Here is a 14,004-nt window from a genome sequence, read left to right as displayed (position 1 = left end):
TCCCCTGGGGTGTTGTAACAGGCTGAAGTTTGTTCCCATGTTATCTTTTGCCTGTGTCTGTAGCGAGTGGTTAGTTCCGTTCTTTCAGTAATTTCCAGTCCTGAGGAAAAGGTCAGAAGAGTAAAATGGCAATTATGTTGAACAAGGTCACAGGCCTGCTAGGCAAATGGTGCCACAATAGCAAATGGGGCTGGCTGTGTCCTTTCATCATTATGCACCCAGGTTCGCCTCAGTGTTTTGGGGGTTTTCACAGATTTATCATGTCCATGTGAATTCCCCATGTGCAGGTATTAAATTTTGATTTTATCCTACCAATCTGTTTCTGTTACTTTATTAGCCCAGCCTAGAAGAACTTAGAAGGTGGGAGGAAAAGTACTTTTTAGCCTCCACAGTAGAATCTCATTATGTTGAATAAATCCATTATAGTTACACTTATAAAAGGATTGTTTTTTCATTTTAGCTTATGGTTCATAACCACTCTGCTTCACTAATAATAAAAACACTGCTTTGCAGATTTTTGAAAATTAATACTTTTCCAAAGTGGTTTCCTTTTGACCTTTCTCCTTCTAGGCCCCAGTTTTGAATATTCGGCAAACCTCCATCCTGACCTCCACTCTTTATTTTACTAGAAGCTTCTGGAGAGCAGAAAACTTGTCTATTTGGTCTGTCAGCAGTGGGTAAAACAATGTCGGGAACATTTGACATTATGTTTCACTATCAGCGCTAAGCTGGTAATTCTCGACACCGTATTTATTTCTGTGCTCCTGGCCATAGTTCATTGTTGTTCTTTCAGGTAAAAATGGTGACCCATGAAAAAAGCCACGTACTCCAGCTCACACCACAATTAGGGGAAAGTTTTCCTTGAGATGACCACTGTACATACTTTGGTGTGCAACGGAGTGCTTTATGGGAATTTGCCATTGTATTGTTAGCAGAAGAGGGCCTGGCCCTGTGCGGTCGGCCTAGGGCCAGCTGCAGGCATGGTTCTTCACTTCGTGTAGGAAAGATGTCACAACAGAGTCCACGTGACTATGAGGGTACATTAAAGTTGGGGACAGGAAAACAAGGAAGGGCTTAGCACAGAGGAAGCAGCAGTACAGCCTAGGCTGGGCTGTGTTAGCTCACTGAGAAGTCAGAGAAAAGGGGGCTTTGGGGACAGGGTCCAGGGGTTAGCCTGGGACAAGCTGCCCACTGCCTTAGAGTTTAGAGAACACGTGCCTGTGAAGGAAGAAGTGGGGGAAGAAAAAGGAATGGCACAGGCTGCACCCCAGAGGGAAAGTGCACCCACATCATTGTCTTGAGGCTTTTCTCTCTCTGGCAGGGGGGAACCTTAGGGAGGTCTCAGGGGAGGGTTTCAGCACAATATTAATCGGTTCTCCAGGTGCCCTTTCAGGGTCATGGTCTCCATTGATTGGTCAGTAGCAGGGCAGGGGGTCTTTAGTCATTGCAGTTGGTCCTGGTGTTGCCCACCTGGGTCTGGACCTGAAGTACAACTGAGGCCTAGATGCTATCTGTGGGGAGAAATCGTTACCCTGGGGTCGAGCTTCTTGTTTTCTCAGTTTTGCTCCCTGCCAGGCACGTGGCCTTCCAGCCTTCAGTCCTGGTGACCATCTGCACGTGGCTGTAAATTCCTTGGCCATTGTGTTCAGCCCTCTGCCTCACTTTCCCTAAACCACTTGCCAAGGAATTTTCCTATTTCTCACTATCCTGTCTCAATATACAGAACATCAATGAATTGTAAAGTGAACAATTTGAATAATTTCAACTGCATTTTCAGACATTCTTAAGGGACTCTTAAGGGAAACTACCTTTTTTTTCTTTTTTGTCTTTTTGTACCGTGAGTGGGAGATGATGAAGAATGACGCAGAGACTGCTAGTAGAGCTGGCGCCACAGACTTGATTCACGCCAAGATGCCCACCATCCTGCCCACCGTCAGTGCACCTGTCCACGAGGTGGAAAAGAGCAAGTAAAGTCTTCGTATTCTTATGAAAATAATTTAGACTTTACAAGAGCCTGGCAGGGGTTCCCAGACCACGCTTTGAGAACCTCTGCCCTGGGCTTTCAGGAGGTCCTGGTAAACAAGACAACCAAGTCCCTGCCTGAGCTGGAGCTCAAGTCCCAGCGTTGGTAGAAAATCTAGAAAAATCAACGAAGTAGAGTTGAGAAGTAAGGTGATTTCAGAGGCAATGAATTCCATGAAGAAAATAAACAAGGGCAGTAATAGGTAACTAGGGGTGGAGGAAGGGCTGCTTTTGAGAAGGCCCTGGGAGGTGGTGACATTTGAGAGGAGAGATCAGTGATGGAAGGCTATCTACCATCAGGAGCCTGCCTGAGAGATTTCTGGAAACATGAAACAGAAAGGCCTGAAGCCCTGAGGCGGGAACTGGTCTCTGAGAGATGGAGGAAAGAGGGTGGTCAGGTCTGGATAAGGGCAGTATATTTTTGGCCTTAATATTTCTTCAGGGGGTCCCATGTTATTATCCTGAAAAATGACAACAGTATTAACTTGTTGAATTCTAGCAATAATCCAACTGAGGCATGCAGAGAATAGGAAAGTTCATGTCAGGGCTGGAACACCCAGGCAATTTGGCCACAGAACCTATATTCATAATATTTAGAGACTCTTTGAGAAAACAGTAACTCAATAGATTAAAAGCTTTCTTGTTAGTGCATATAAATGCTTTTGTGTATCTGTGTGCTATATGTAATTTATCCCTTTTTATTTCGGGTCTGGGAAACTGGAAGCTCTACTACCTGAAGAGGAGCCGTAGTTCGGTGAAAGGAGTTTCTCTGAATGATTCCCCTGAAAAGTGTCTCAACTTGAGCAGTCACCCATGCACTGATTGCTTATGAAGCTTTTGTTTTCATCTAAATAAGATATAAACAAAGAGCAATGAGCTGTGAAGCTGAACAGTCTATCCCGTGACAAGTTCCTCTGTATAGGTTGAGTTATGTTTCTAACTTCTGTGGTGGTTGGATGAGAGGTTACAAAGCTACAGCGGGGGACAAAAGTAGGTTTGCAATTGTGAGTACATGAAACAGTTTATTCTTGTATTTCTATTTATTAATTATTGCATTATTTTCCATCTGAACAACTGTAAACCTACTTTTGCCTTACTCTGTATAATGCCCTACTCTAACAGGGTGGGTCTGGCTAGATCGCTGAGGGGCAGAGGAAGGGACCCCAGAAGCAGCACAAGAGCCAGCACCTTCCCCTCTTCCCTAGAAGGGAGGGTTTGCAGGAATCTCCCAAGGCAGCCCAGGATTGCGACTGGAGCTGGGGTGTGACAGGCTTCTGTGCCCCAGGGCAACTGTAAACAAAGGCAGTGTTGCTGCTCTAACGGGCCTGCCTGTGGACGCCCCAGCGGCTGAGCAGCTCAGGATACGGCTGCAGAGAGCTCCCAGGCTGTGGGGGCCAGACGACCTGCCTCAGACGGAGACACTTGTGCCCTGGTGCACAGCTGGGAAACTCCTGCCTCCTTCTGGAAAATGGTTGCTGGAAGAGGGGCAGAGACCCTGTGGGGCTGACAAACATGGCAGACGTTAGCCCACATTGCTTAAAAAGCCAGATGCACTGTCCCGCATGTGTTTCTGAGCCAGGACCTGAAAAGCAAAAATCACACAGAAACCTGGCCCTTTTTCTCTTTCCTTCCCCCAACATGGGCCCAGTTAGAGGTCCGAGGCCAGAGTGTCCCCAGGTGAGCAGGCCCTGGAGACCTTGTGGCCAGGTTCTAAGTTGGCAGTGACGTGCTATGCCCTACAGCCCTGCCAGGCCAGGTGCACACAGACTCCAAGAGATTCCTGGAGCTGAACTACGAATGGGAACCTGCCAGTCTGTCTGAATGAGCATGCTACAGCCACCTGCATCTCCCAAAGGACCATACTTTTAAATAGGGGAGAAGGGGTTGCACGTGGCCTGGCCTGGCAGAGTGTAGCAGGGTTATTGGTCTTTGAGTGTTTTAAGGGAATTAGGGCTCTGAGACAGAAACCTGCCATTATTCCAAAACTGTATAGCCTTCACGTAAACAACCTCTTTCCTTTTCACCAAAGCTCTGACTCCAGAGTTTGCCTGTTGGCAGTGAGCGGCAGAACCCCAGGTGACTGCCTGGTAACACTATTGCCAAGTCTATGCAGAGAGGCAGAAGGTGGTGATTCCCTCTCTAGGAGCAAACTTCACCTGAGACCCCACAGATAAGGGGACCTAACTGTCCGCTTTGGTAGGAAAGTGCAACCTGCCTCCTACAAGGACAATGAGGCCACCCTTGTCACATTCTTTTTTTAAAAAAATTGATTTAGAGAGAGAGAGAAAGAGAGAAACATCGGTCTTCTGTTCCACCCATCTGTGCATTCATTGGTCAACTCCTCATGTACTCGACCAGGGATTGAACCTGCAACCTTAGCGGACTGGGTCAACACTCCAACCAACTGAGCTGCTCAGCCAGGGCCTTTGTCACATCTTTGAGTGCCAATCCACAGGCACTAGATGAAGGATCAAGCCTAGCTCAGAAAATTATCACTTGATCCCCGCTTGGGTAGCTCAGTTGGTTGGAGCATCAACCCGATGTGCCAAGGCGGTGGGTTTGATTCCTGTCAGGACATACATGGGAATCAACCAAAAGATGCTTGAATGGGTGGAACAGAAATTTCATGTTTCACTCTCTCTTCCTCTCTCTAAAATCATTAAAATTTTTTTAAAAATTCTTTTAAAAAATGTTATCACTGAGGTCTGTTTTACTTCCTTGTAGGCACTTTGTCATCTGGGTTGCAACAGATCCGTATTGCTTACTGAGAAACTAACCTCCGTCTGGTGTTTCGCCATCGATACCTTAGTCCTCATAGTAGACTGTTGCTTCTGCTCACCCAGGAGCCCTGCTCTGAGCTTCTGGGAACTATGTGGAGTTACACATTTAACTCATTACAACTCAGGCAAATAAAAAAGTTACACATTAATTTTGGCCACAGTTATTCATAAGGCTGAACCTGGAGTTTAATAGGAAAACTAATTGAAAGTGCAATATTATTTAAATCTGGTTGGATCTGATCAGGTAAACAGTCAATTTAAACAGTGTCTGTTAGCATAGGTAGCTGGTTACTTATAAACAAAGGAAGGGAGCTAATGGAATCAGACATTAAGCCTAATAAGATAGGGAGCTGAATTGGATGTTAAGGTCAGAAATTAAGCTCCATTCACTAGGAAACCACAGCATTCACAGGCTCCCCGAAACGGACAAAAGAATCTCCCCAGGGACCAGCTCGAATGGTTCTGGTATTCTCAGTGGTAGCATTTATTTTCTTTACATAAAAAGGTATCATAATAATATATCTGTAACTTGCTTTTTAACCCAGTTGAACCTACTGCATTCTTTTAACTGCCTCATACAACTGCATACATAGTTTAAATGTATACTGTCTTACTCATTCTTCTATTCATGGTTCAGTGTTTCCCGTTTTTTCCTATGAGGAATGCTGCAGTGTATATGCTTGTACATGTTTTCTTGCACACAAGTGACAGTGTTTTTCAAAAGTAGACAATGATGTCTGGAATTGCTGAATCATAGACTGTTTTTTATTTTACTCACTACTGACAAATTTCCCTTCAACGTGGCTGTATCGATTTTATATTCCAATTAGCAGTGAATGAGTGCTTTCTCAGACCCATGTCAATATTTTATTGATGTGTTTAATTTTTGCCAAGGTAATGGTTGAATATTATCTCAGTGTTCTACATATATTCACTTTTTCTTTTTTCATTATATTTTATTGATTATGCTATTATAGTTGTCCTGATTTTTTCCACATTTCCCCCTCTAGCCAGCAGGCTGTGCCTTCCCTATCACCCAAGCTGGGTACTGGAGGTGTGCCCTTTGTGTGGGCTGAGTACATCCTCTTCTTGTAGTTGAGCCTTGCTTGCTATTGGCAGATCAGTGGGAGAGATTTACCCAGGTCAGTCGTCTGCAAGGACTTGCTGTGACCACTGACCACCAACCTCTGTGGAGGATCAGCTGTGCAGGGGCAGGGTGATGGTGCTCTGAAGTGGTCTGTAGCTGTCCACTGGGTGCTTTGGCCCTAGGGTTCGCTGGGGGGTACAGGCCAAGGTCAGCCCCAACCTGTGTTTTGCCAGGTTCACCTTGCCTGAGCTACAAAGCAATCTGAGATGGTTGCTACTTGTTCTGGGCTTGGAGATTCCCAGGTGAAGCCAAGCTGTGACTCTAATCTGGCTGCTGCTAGGGCTCACTGAAGTCAGTTGTTGCTTGTTAGATAGGATTTAGGAGGCAAGACCAGCCATTCTTATGGAAAAGCCTGTAAATTGGGTGGAGTAGAGCCTCTGTGGATCTCCAAGGTAGGTCACACATTATTAGCCAGGTTGATGGAGTCTCAGATACTGCACCAGCCTACTGGCTCTGTTGGGGAAGGGCTTATGAAAGGGATAATGACCTCTGGTCACCTCCAATGCCAGACACTTCAGTCTCTCCCTGGGTACCACTGGTGCCCTTCAAACTGCCACCCTGATGCTAGAGCTCAGAGGAAAGGAGTCTGATTAGGTGAGTCTGTGTGGGTTCCCCAAGAGGAACTGATTAGGGCTCCAACAACCTCCTCCACTGATTCAATCCCTGCTGGGTTTTGCAGCCAGAAGTTGTGGGAACTTATCTTCCTGGCACTGGAATCCTGGGCTGGGGGACCTGGTGTGGGTTTGGGACTCCTCGCTCCCGAGATATCCCTCCCAAATTTTTATCCACGTGGATATGGGGCCAGCCCGTTCCATGTCCCCTCCTACCAGTCTGGATGGATGTGGTTTCTTTAACTGAGTAGTTGTCAGACTTCCATTCAACTCAATTTCTGATGGTTTTGAGTGGTGGTTGTTCTGTATTTTAGTTGTAATTTTGATGTGATTGTGTGAAAAGGTGAGTCATGTCTGACTTCACCGCCATCTGATCAGAAGCATAGTTTTTCTTGATAATTGGTGAAGATCAGCTATCAGATGTTCATTGGCCAATTGTATTTATTTTCCTCTAGTAACTTATCTTATTATTGTCCCATCTTATGGAAAAAAAACCCCAAATGATCTTTTTGGCCAGTGCTATACCTATTGACCATGATGCTAAGTTTCTGGGAATACAATAATAATTTTAAAAATGTAAAGACCACAGTTCTTGTAATTAACCAGGGTGGAATGTGGAGGAGGTTGCAGCTGCAAGTATTTGGAAGTTCTAAGCAGCAGGTCTAACATGAAGGGAAGACCAACCTGTTTGTTTCAGAAATAAGAGAAGACCAGCAGTCATTAGTTGGAGAGGTCCATGACCTTCAGGGTTTCACAACTGAGATTCAGCTGTCAAGTACCAAGTAAAAACCCCAGGCCTTTCCAGAAGACTGGGGAATCACAAAAATTATTAGACCAAGACTATTGGACATTTAGGTGATTTCCAACTTTTTGCTATTATCAATAGTTCTGTGATAAACTTCCCTGGACAAAAACCCTTACGTACATCTTAACTTCTTTATGACTATCTCCTTTCTACAAGTGGATTCTCTGGATCAAAGAAAGGGTATGTCAATTTACAGTGCTATAATCAACATAAGTTACTTGTTTTCCCATACCCTTGGCTATATTATATTTGGAAAGATATGGATTTATAGGTCTTCATGAAAAATAAAACAAAATGTCCGATAATTTTATAGGATAAAATTTTTCATTCCAAGGCTATTTGAATCAGAACAACTTGTAGGTTATGTTTACAGAGAAAAGGAATCCACTTTGCGTTATTGCAGTGACCACTGGGATCCAAGTAGAAAGTGTTGTCAGGCGCTTTAACTGTGGGCTTAAGGAAGAGGGGTGATAGCAGAAGAAAAGGGTGGCAGAAAAGGTTCAGAAGAAAAGGTAATAGTATAAGAAATGAAGACAAAAGGAACAAGAGAAAGAAAAATGGAAGATGAGAGGGCCCAGACTCCTGCTCTCTCATGCTCTGCCCATTTTCTTGTGTAGCTGTCCTGTGTGATGTTTTCAACTCAAATGTTTAGCAACTGCAGCTTCCTTGATCGTCAGAAGAGGAAATTAAAGAGCAAGCACAATTATAGGCAGAGAAGTAATTACTGGGGTCAAAATGAGAAATCAGCACAAAATGTTTTGTTTTTAAGGGAAAATCCATGTGTTCCAACTTGCTAATTCACCAGGATCTCGAGGCTCTGACCCAGAGAGGTTAGTCACCCTTCCTTTTAAAAGGTTCCCTCCCTCATGTGCTAACTGTCAGTTGTCTTGTTATTCAACACAGCAGGAACTTTAAACCTCTCTGAAAAATCTAAAACTGAATTCAAATTCTAATAGGCAGCATTTCTGTATGTTAAAATGTTAGTCAATTGACTACTTATTTTACTTCTTTCTACCCCTTAGGGTGGTTCCCATTTAAGGAAGTCACTGAGCTAAAATCTAATTTAAATACTTTCCAGGGGCTTTGGTTGTTGTTGTTGTTGTTTTTAAGTATATTTTATTGATTATGCTATTACAGTTGTCCCAATTTTTCTCTCCCCTTTATCCCCCTACTCCCTGCATGCCCCCACCCTTCAGCATTACCCTCCTCCCTTAGTTCATGTCCATGGGTTGTACATATAAGTTCCTTGGCTTCTCCATTTCCTATATTATTCTTAACCTCCCCGTCTATTTCGTGACTATATATTATGCTTCTTATAATTTCCTGTACCTCCCCCCCATTCTCCTCCTCCCCCCTCCCCACTGATAACCCTCCTTGTGATCTCCATTTCTGTGATTCTGTTCCTGTTCTAATTGTTTGCTTAGTTATTGTTTTTGTTTTTAAGTTGTTGATAGTTGTTTGTTGTCATTTTACCATTCATAGTCTTTGATCTTCTATTTTTTAAATAAGTCCCTTTAACATTTCATGTAATAAAGACTTGGTGATGATGAACTCCTTTAACTTGACCTTATCTTGGAAGCACTTTATCTGCCTTGCCGTTCTAAAAAGAAAGCCTTGCTGGATAGAGTAATCTTGGATGTAGGTCCTTGCCTTTCATGATTTGTAATACTTCTTTCTAGTCCCTTCTTGCCTGTAAAGTTTCTTTTGAGAAATCAGCTGATAGTCTTATGGGAACTCCTTTATAGGTAACTGTCTCCTTTCCTCTTGCTGCTTTTAAGATTCTCTCCTCATCTTTAATCTTGGGTAGTGTAATTATGATGTGTCTTGGTGTGTTTCTAGTTGGGTCCAATTTCTTTGGGACTCTCTGGGCTTCCTGGACTTCCTGGAAGTCTATTTCCTTCATCAGATTGGGGAAGTTTTCCTTTATTATGTTTTCAAATAAGTTTTCAAATTATTGCCCTTCCTCTTCTCCTTTTGGCACCCCTATGATTTGGATGTTGAAACGTTTAAATTTGTCCCAGAGGTTTGTAGGCCTCTCATTTTTTTTGAATTCTTGTTTCTTCATTCTGTTCCGGTTGGATGTTTATTTCTTCCTTTTGTTTCAAATCGTTGATTTGAGTCCTGGTTTCCTTTCCTCCACTGTTGGTTCCCTGTATATTTTCCTTTATTTCACTTTGTGTAGCCTTCATTTCTTCCTTCATTTTGCAACTGAGCTCAATCAGTTCTGTGAGCATCCTGATTACCAGTGTTTTGAACTCTGCATCAGATGGGTTGGCTATCTCCTTGTTGCTTAGTTCTTTTTCTGGAGTTTTGATCTGTTCTTTCATTTGGGCCATAGCTCTTTGTTTGGGAGTGCCTGTTATGTTGTAAGAGACCGTGTCTTAGGTATTTGCCAGGGCGGGGCAACCCTCTGCTGCATTGTGGTGCTGCCTGTGGGGCAGGGACAGACAGGGACCAATGCCACATGTTTGGCTCTTGCCCTACTTTCCATCACTCCTCTTGCTTCCCACAAGTGCATTGTGCCCTTCCAGATACTGATTCCCAGGTGGGTGGGTTTGTATACATTTTAGGACCCTGTATGTCTCTCCAATGGACTCTCCTGTGAGGCTGGGAGTTTCTCCTGATGCCAGAACCCACAGGTTTTTACAGCTAGAGGTTTTGAGTCTTTAGTTTCCTGTGCAGAAACCCTGGGTTTTGCTCTCTCTCTCTCACTCCCCAATTGTTTTTCCCAGCTTATCCATGGGTGAATATGGGACCCTCTGTTCCACCAGCCCCGACCTCGCTCTCCTGATCCTCTAGCTGCCACCTTGCCTTGTGATCCCTCTGTCCGGCTGCCCCTTTCCACCCCTCCTACCAGTCTGTATGAATGTTTCTTTAACTCCTTGGTTGTCAGAGTTCCATGCAGTTTGATTTTCTGGCAGTTTTGGTTGTTTTTGTTTTTAAATTGGTTGTTACCCTTCTTTTGGTTGTGCAAAGAAGCGAAGCGTTTCTGCCTATGTGTTTCTATCTATGTCTACATCTTGGCTGGAACTCCAGAGGCTTTGGTTTTAAGATAACAGAAGAGAAGTTCCTCTAGAAATAAGTTGAAGATTTAGAAAGCCAATGATGGTGATGTCTCCCTCTAAAGACCAGAGTATGGCACGATCTTACTGTTTTGTTTTTTTTTTTAATTTATTTTATTGTTATTATTTTTTAAGTTTTATTTATTTTTAGAGAGGAGGGAGAAAGAGAGGGAGAGAAACATCAATGTGTGGTTGCCTACTGGGGACCTGGCCTGTAACCCAGGCATGTGCCCTAGATTGGGGATCGAACTGACAACCCCTTGGTTCACAGGCCAGCACTCAACCACTGAGCCACACCAGTCACGCTGTGGTTTTGTTTGCAAGCTTAGAGGCTGTGGTCCATTTTAAAACTCTTGATAGAGGGCCTTAGCTGGTGTGGCTCAGTGGATTGAGCTCTGGCCTGTAAACCAAAAGGTCACCATTTTGATTCCCAGTCAGGGCACATGCCTGGATTGAGGGCCAGGTCCCCAATAGCGGGCACAGAGGCAACCACACATTGATGTTTCTCTCCCTCTCTTTCTCCCTCCCTTCTCCTCTGTCTAAAAATAAATAAATAAAATCTTTTTTAAAAATTAAAAGAAAAACTCTTGGTAAAGGCTAAATGTTTTCTCTCATCACCTTACCTCAAAATGTCCTCATCACATGTAAGTTATTTAAAGACATGAATCCAAATATACCAAGTTAAAAATAGGAAAACAGTTAATAGAATAATTTTTAAAATTAAATTATTGTCTGATTTTAAAAGTAGGGCTGGGGCAATTGGAGAGTTGGTCAAAGGGTAGGAACTTGCAGTTAGAAGACGAGTAACTTCTGGAGATCTAATATACAACATAGTGATTATAATCAACAATATTATATTCTATACTTCAAAGTTTCTAAGAAACTTGTTATTCAATGTTCTCACCACAAAAAAAGAAATGATAATTGTGTGAGATGATTGACGGCTAGCAAATACTGTGGTAGTTATCATATTGCAATATATAAATGTATTAAATCCACATGTTGTACACCTAAACTTATACAATGTTATATGTCAATTATACTGAATAAAATTCTTTTTAAAAATAAGTAAAAAAATAAAAGACCAATGGATATTTCTTTAATATATAATTACATAATTTACTTGATTTGTGATATGTTTTCTAAATCAGTGGATGTTTAAAAACATGTGGAGGGATTGAGCAAAAAGGACTCATGGACATGGAGAGCAGTGTGGTGATTGGAGGGGAGGCAAGGATGAGGGTGTAAGGGGGATAAATGGGTAATGGAAAAAAATTAAATTAAAAATAAATTTAAGAAATAAATATTCCTGGCTGGTGTGGCTCAGTGGATTGAGCGGTGGCCTGTGAATCAAAAGGTTGTTTCGATTCCCAGTTGGAGCACATGCCTGGGTTGCAGGCCAGGTCCCCAGTTGGGGGCATGCGAGAGGCAATCAAATCTCTCACACATTGATGTTGCTCTCCCTCCCTTTTTCCCTCTCTTCCCCTCTCTCTAGAAGTAAATACATAAAAATAAAAAATCTTTAAGAAATAAATAAATAAAATAGGGAAAATGTTTTTCTAAAATTTTAGTAAAGGCAGTATCACTTAAATGTGGAAATAAATCATTTAAATTTACCAATTTAAAAAAGAAAACTAGAGTCTTTATTACAATTACAGATAGGTATATAAAAGTGTGTGTGTTTTAAGTGCACTGGAATCTAGAGCTTTGCCGAGCATAGGTGAAAACAGTCATGTAGCGCGTATGGAGCGAGAAATTCTGTGCACCGGTCACACTGAGAGTTACTTGAAAGATCACTGCAGCCCTCTCAGACAGGTATCGATATACTTGAAGCAGGAATATGGCAGTGATCCTTAATTCATATCTTTCATAAATAATTACTGGCATAATGCAAGGCAGTGGAAATCCTGACCAAAACAAAGTCCTCCTGTTTTTGGAGCTTATAATGCAGTAAAGTGTTTTCAGAAGAAAATACAATTTGCATTTTTTCAGAAGGAGGAGAGCTGGGTTCTTAAAAGAGAGACCAATCGGGGCACGCAGGCAGCACGGTGCAGACACCGACTCCGTGAGATCTGCAGGAGGGGGACTTGTGCGAGCAGGGTCGGGGTGAGCTTGGCAGGCAGATGGAAACTCCGAGGCAGTCATGATGAGTAATGATCATTCGGTTACTCAGACAGCCTCAGCGTTTTGGTTCAGTTGGTGGTACATTAATATTTTCTTGTTCATGAATGTGTCACTGCATAAAAGCATAGTATTTTGTACGTGGCTGTGTTCTCTGAACTTTAGATTGAGGGCTCTGTGATGAAAGGAAATGTCTGGCATTTCTTTCCACTTTTCTGGTTTTAGTACAGTGTGCTGCATGCAGAGGACTCTTAAGTCATGCTACCAGCCCCATGAAGGACTATTTCTTCGACTGCACCTAAATGGGAAAGTCCCCTTGGTTAGATGATTCACCCAGGGATTTTGTATTCCTAGCATCTAAGAACCGGGGAGTCTGTTTCCTAGAACCGAGGATCTGTAATAATCAGTGCTCAGTAAATATTTGTGGAACAGTAAATAAAATACCAAGTGAATGAATACATTTTTTACTACACTCATATGTCTACTTCCATGTGTCCAGTTAAGCCACTCATTTAAGCAGTCAGTCATTTAGCAGATAATCATTGAAAACACGCAGCGTGTCAGGCACGTGTGTGTGCTGGCGGTACAAAGGTGGGTAGAAACAGACAAGGCCTAGCCCTTGTGGAGCTTATAATAGTAGTCTTTATCATGCGTTAACAAAAGTCAGAGGTAGAAAATTGATCGTGTGTACTACATTTACTTTATTATCAGGAGAGAGGGCACAGGGTGGGGAACTGAATGAAGCTGAATTATGCCCCAACTCTGCACATTCCACCAATAGTCATTCCAATGCCAGGATCCAGTGAAACTCCTGTTGCTCCCAGGGTTCTATTACCAAAGCAGTCGCCATCTTTGGGGTACCAGCAAAATTCCTTGCACCCCTGCCATTTTCAGGGACCACTGACCTGCAGGAAACTCTAGCAACCCTTCCACACCAAAGGAGGGTAGACCGCACTTGTCTCTTCTGCCGGTTAGGTAGCTCAGCAACTTTCATGAAAGATATGATTGCCACAGAACAGAAAGAATTTGTCCACTTGGCGCTAGCAAAGCCAAACACTAAATACCAAGAATTGCAAAGGAGAAAGATTGGCTATTTTATTATTAATGCCACCACCCAGGAAAAAAGGATCCAGGGTTCATGGAGGTTTTTTATTTAATTTTATTTTCATTCTTTAAATTATTTTATTGTTGTTCAATTACAGTTGTCTGCATTTTCTCCCTACCTCTCTATACCCCCCCAGCCAAACCCACCTCCCTCCCTTGCTTCCACCTTCCCCCTTGGTTTTGTCCATGTGTCCTTTATAGTAGTTCCTGAAAACCCTTCTCCTCACTGTCTGCCCCCCCCCCCCCCCGCCCCCGGCTATTGTTAGATTGTTCTTAACTTCCATGTCTCTGGTTATATTTTGTTTGCTTTTTTCTTCTATTGATTATGTTCCAGTTAAAGGTGAGATCATAT

At 42.9% G+C, this 14,004-nt stretch overlaps 1 protein-coding gene across 1 annotated transcript in view; it reads left to right on the top strand.

Annotated features, from left to right (window-relative positions):
* Positions 1–2,972: 2,972 nt before the first annotated feature.
* Positions 2,973–14,004, top strand: part of MDM2 (MDM2 proto-oncogene) — a 45,623-nt gene continuing 34,591 nt past the window's right edge. Inside the window, exon 1 of the mRNA XM_024576282.4 lies at positions 2,973–3,026. The gene's annotated coding sequence lies outside the window, so the exon portion shown is untranslated. The remainder of the gene's footprint in view (positions 3,027–14,004) is intronic.

Source organism: Desmodus rotundus, chromosome 3 (genome assembly GCF_022682495.2).
Source record: "Desmodus rotundus isolate HL8 chromosome 3, HLdesRot8A.1, whole genome shotgun sequence".
NCBI lineage: Eukaryota > Metazoa > Chordata > Mammalia > Chiroptera > Phyllostomidae > Desmodus > Desmodus rotundus.
This window is presented reverse-complemented; position numbering and strand designations above follow the sequence as displayed.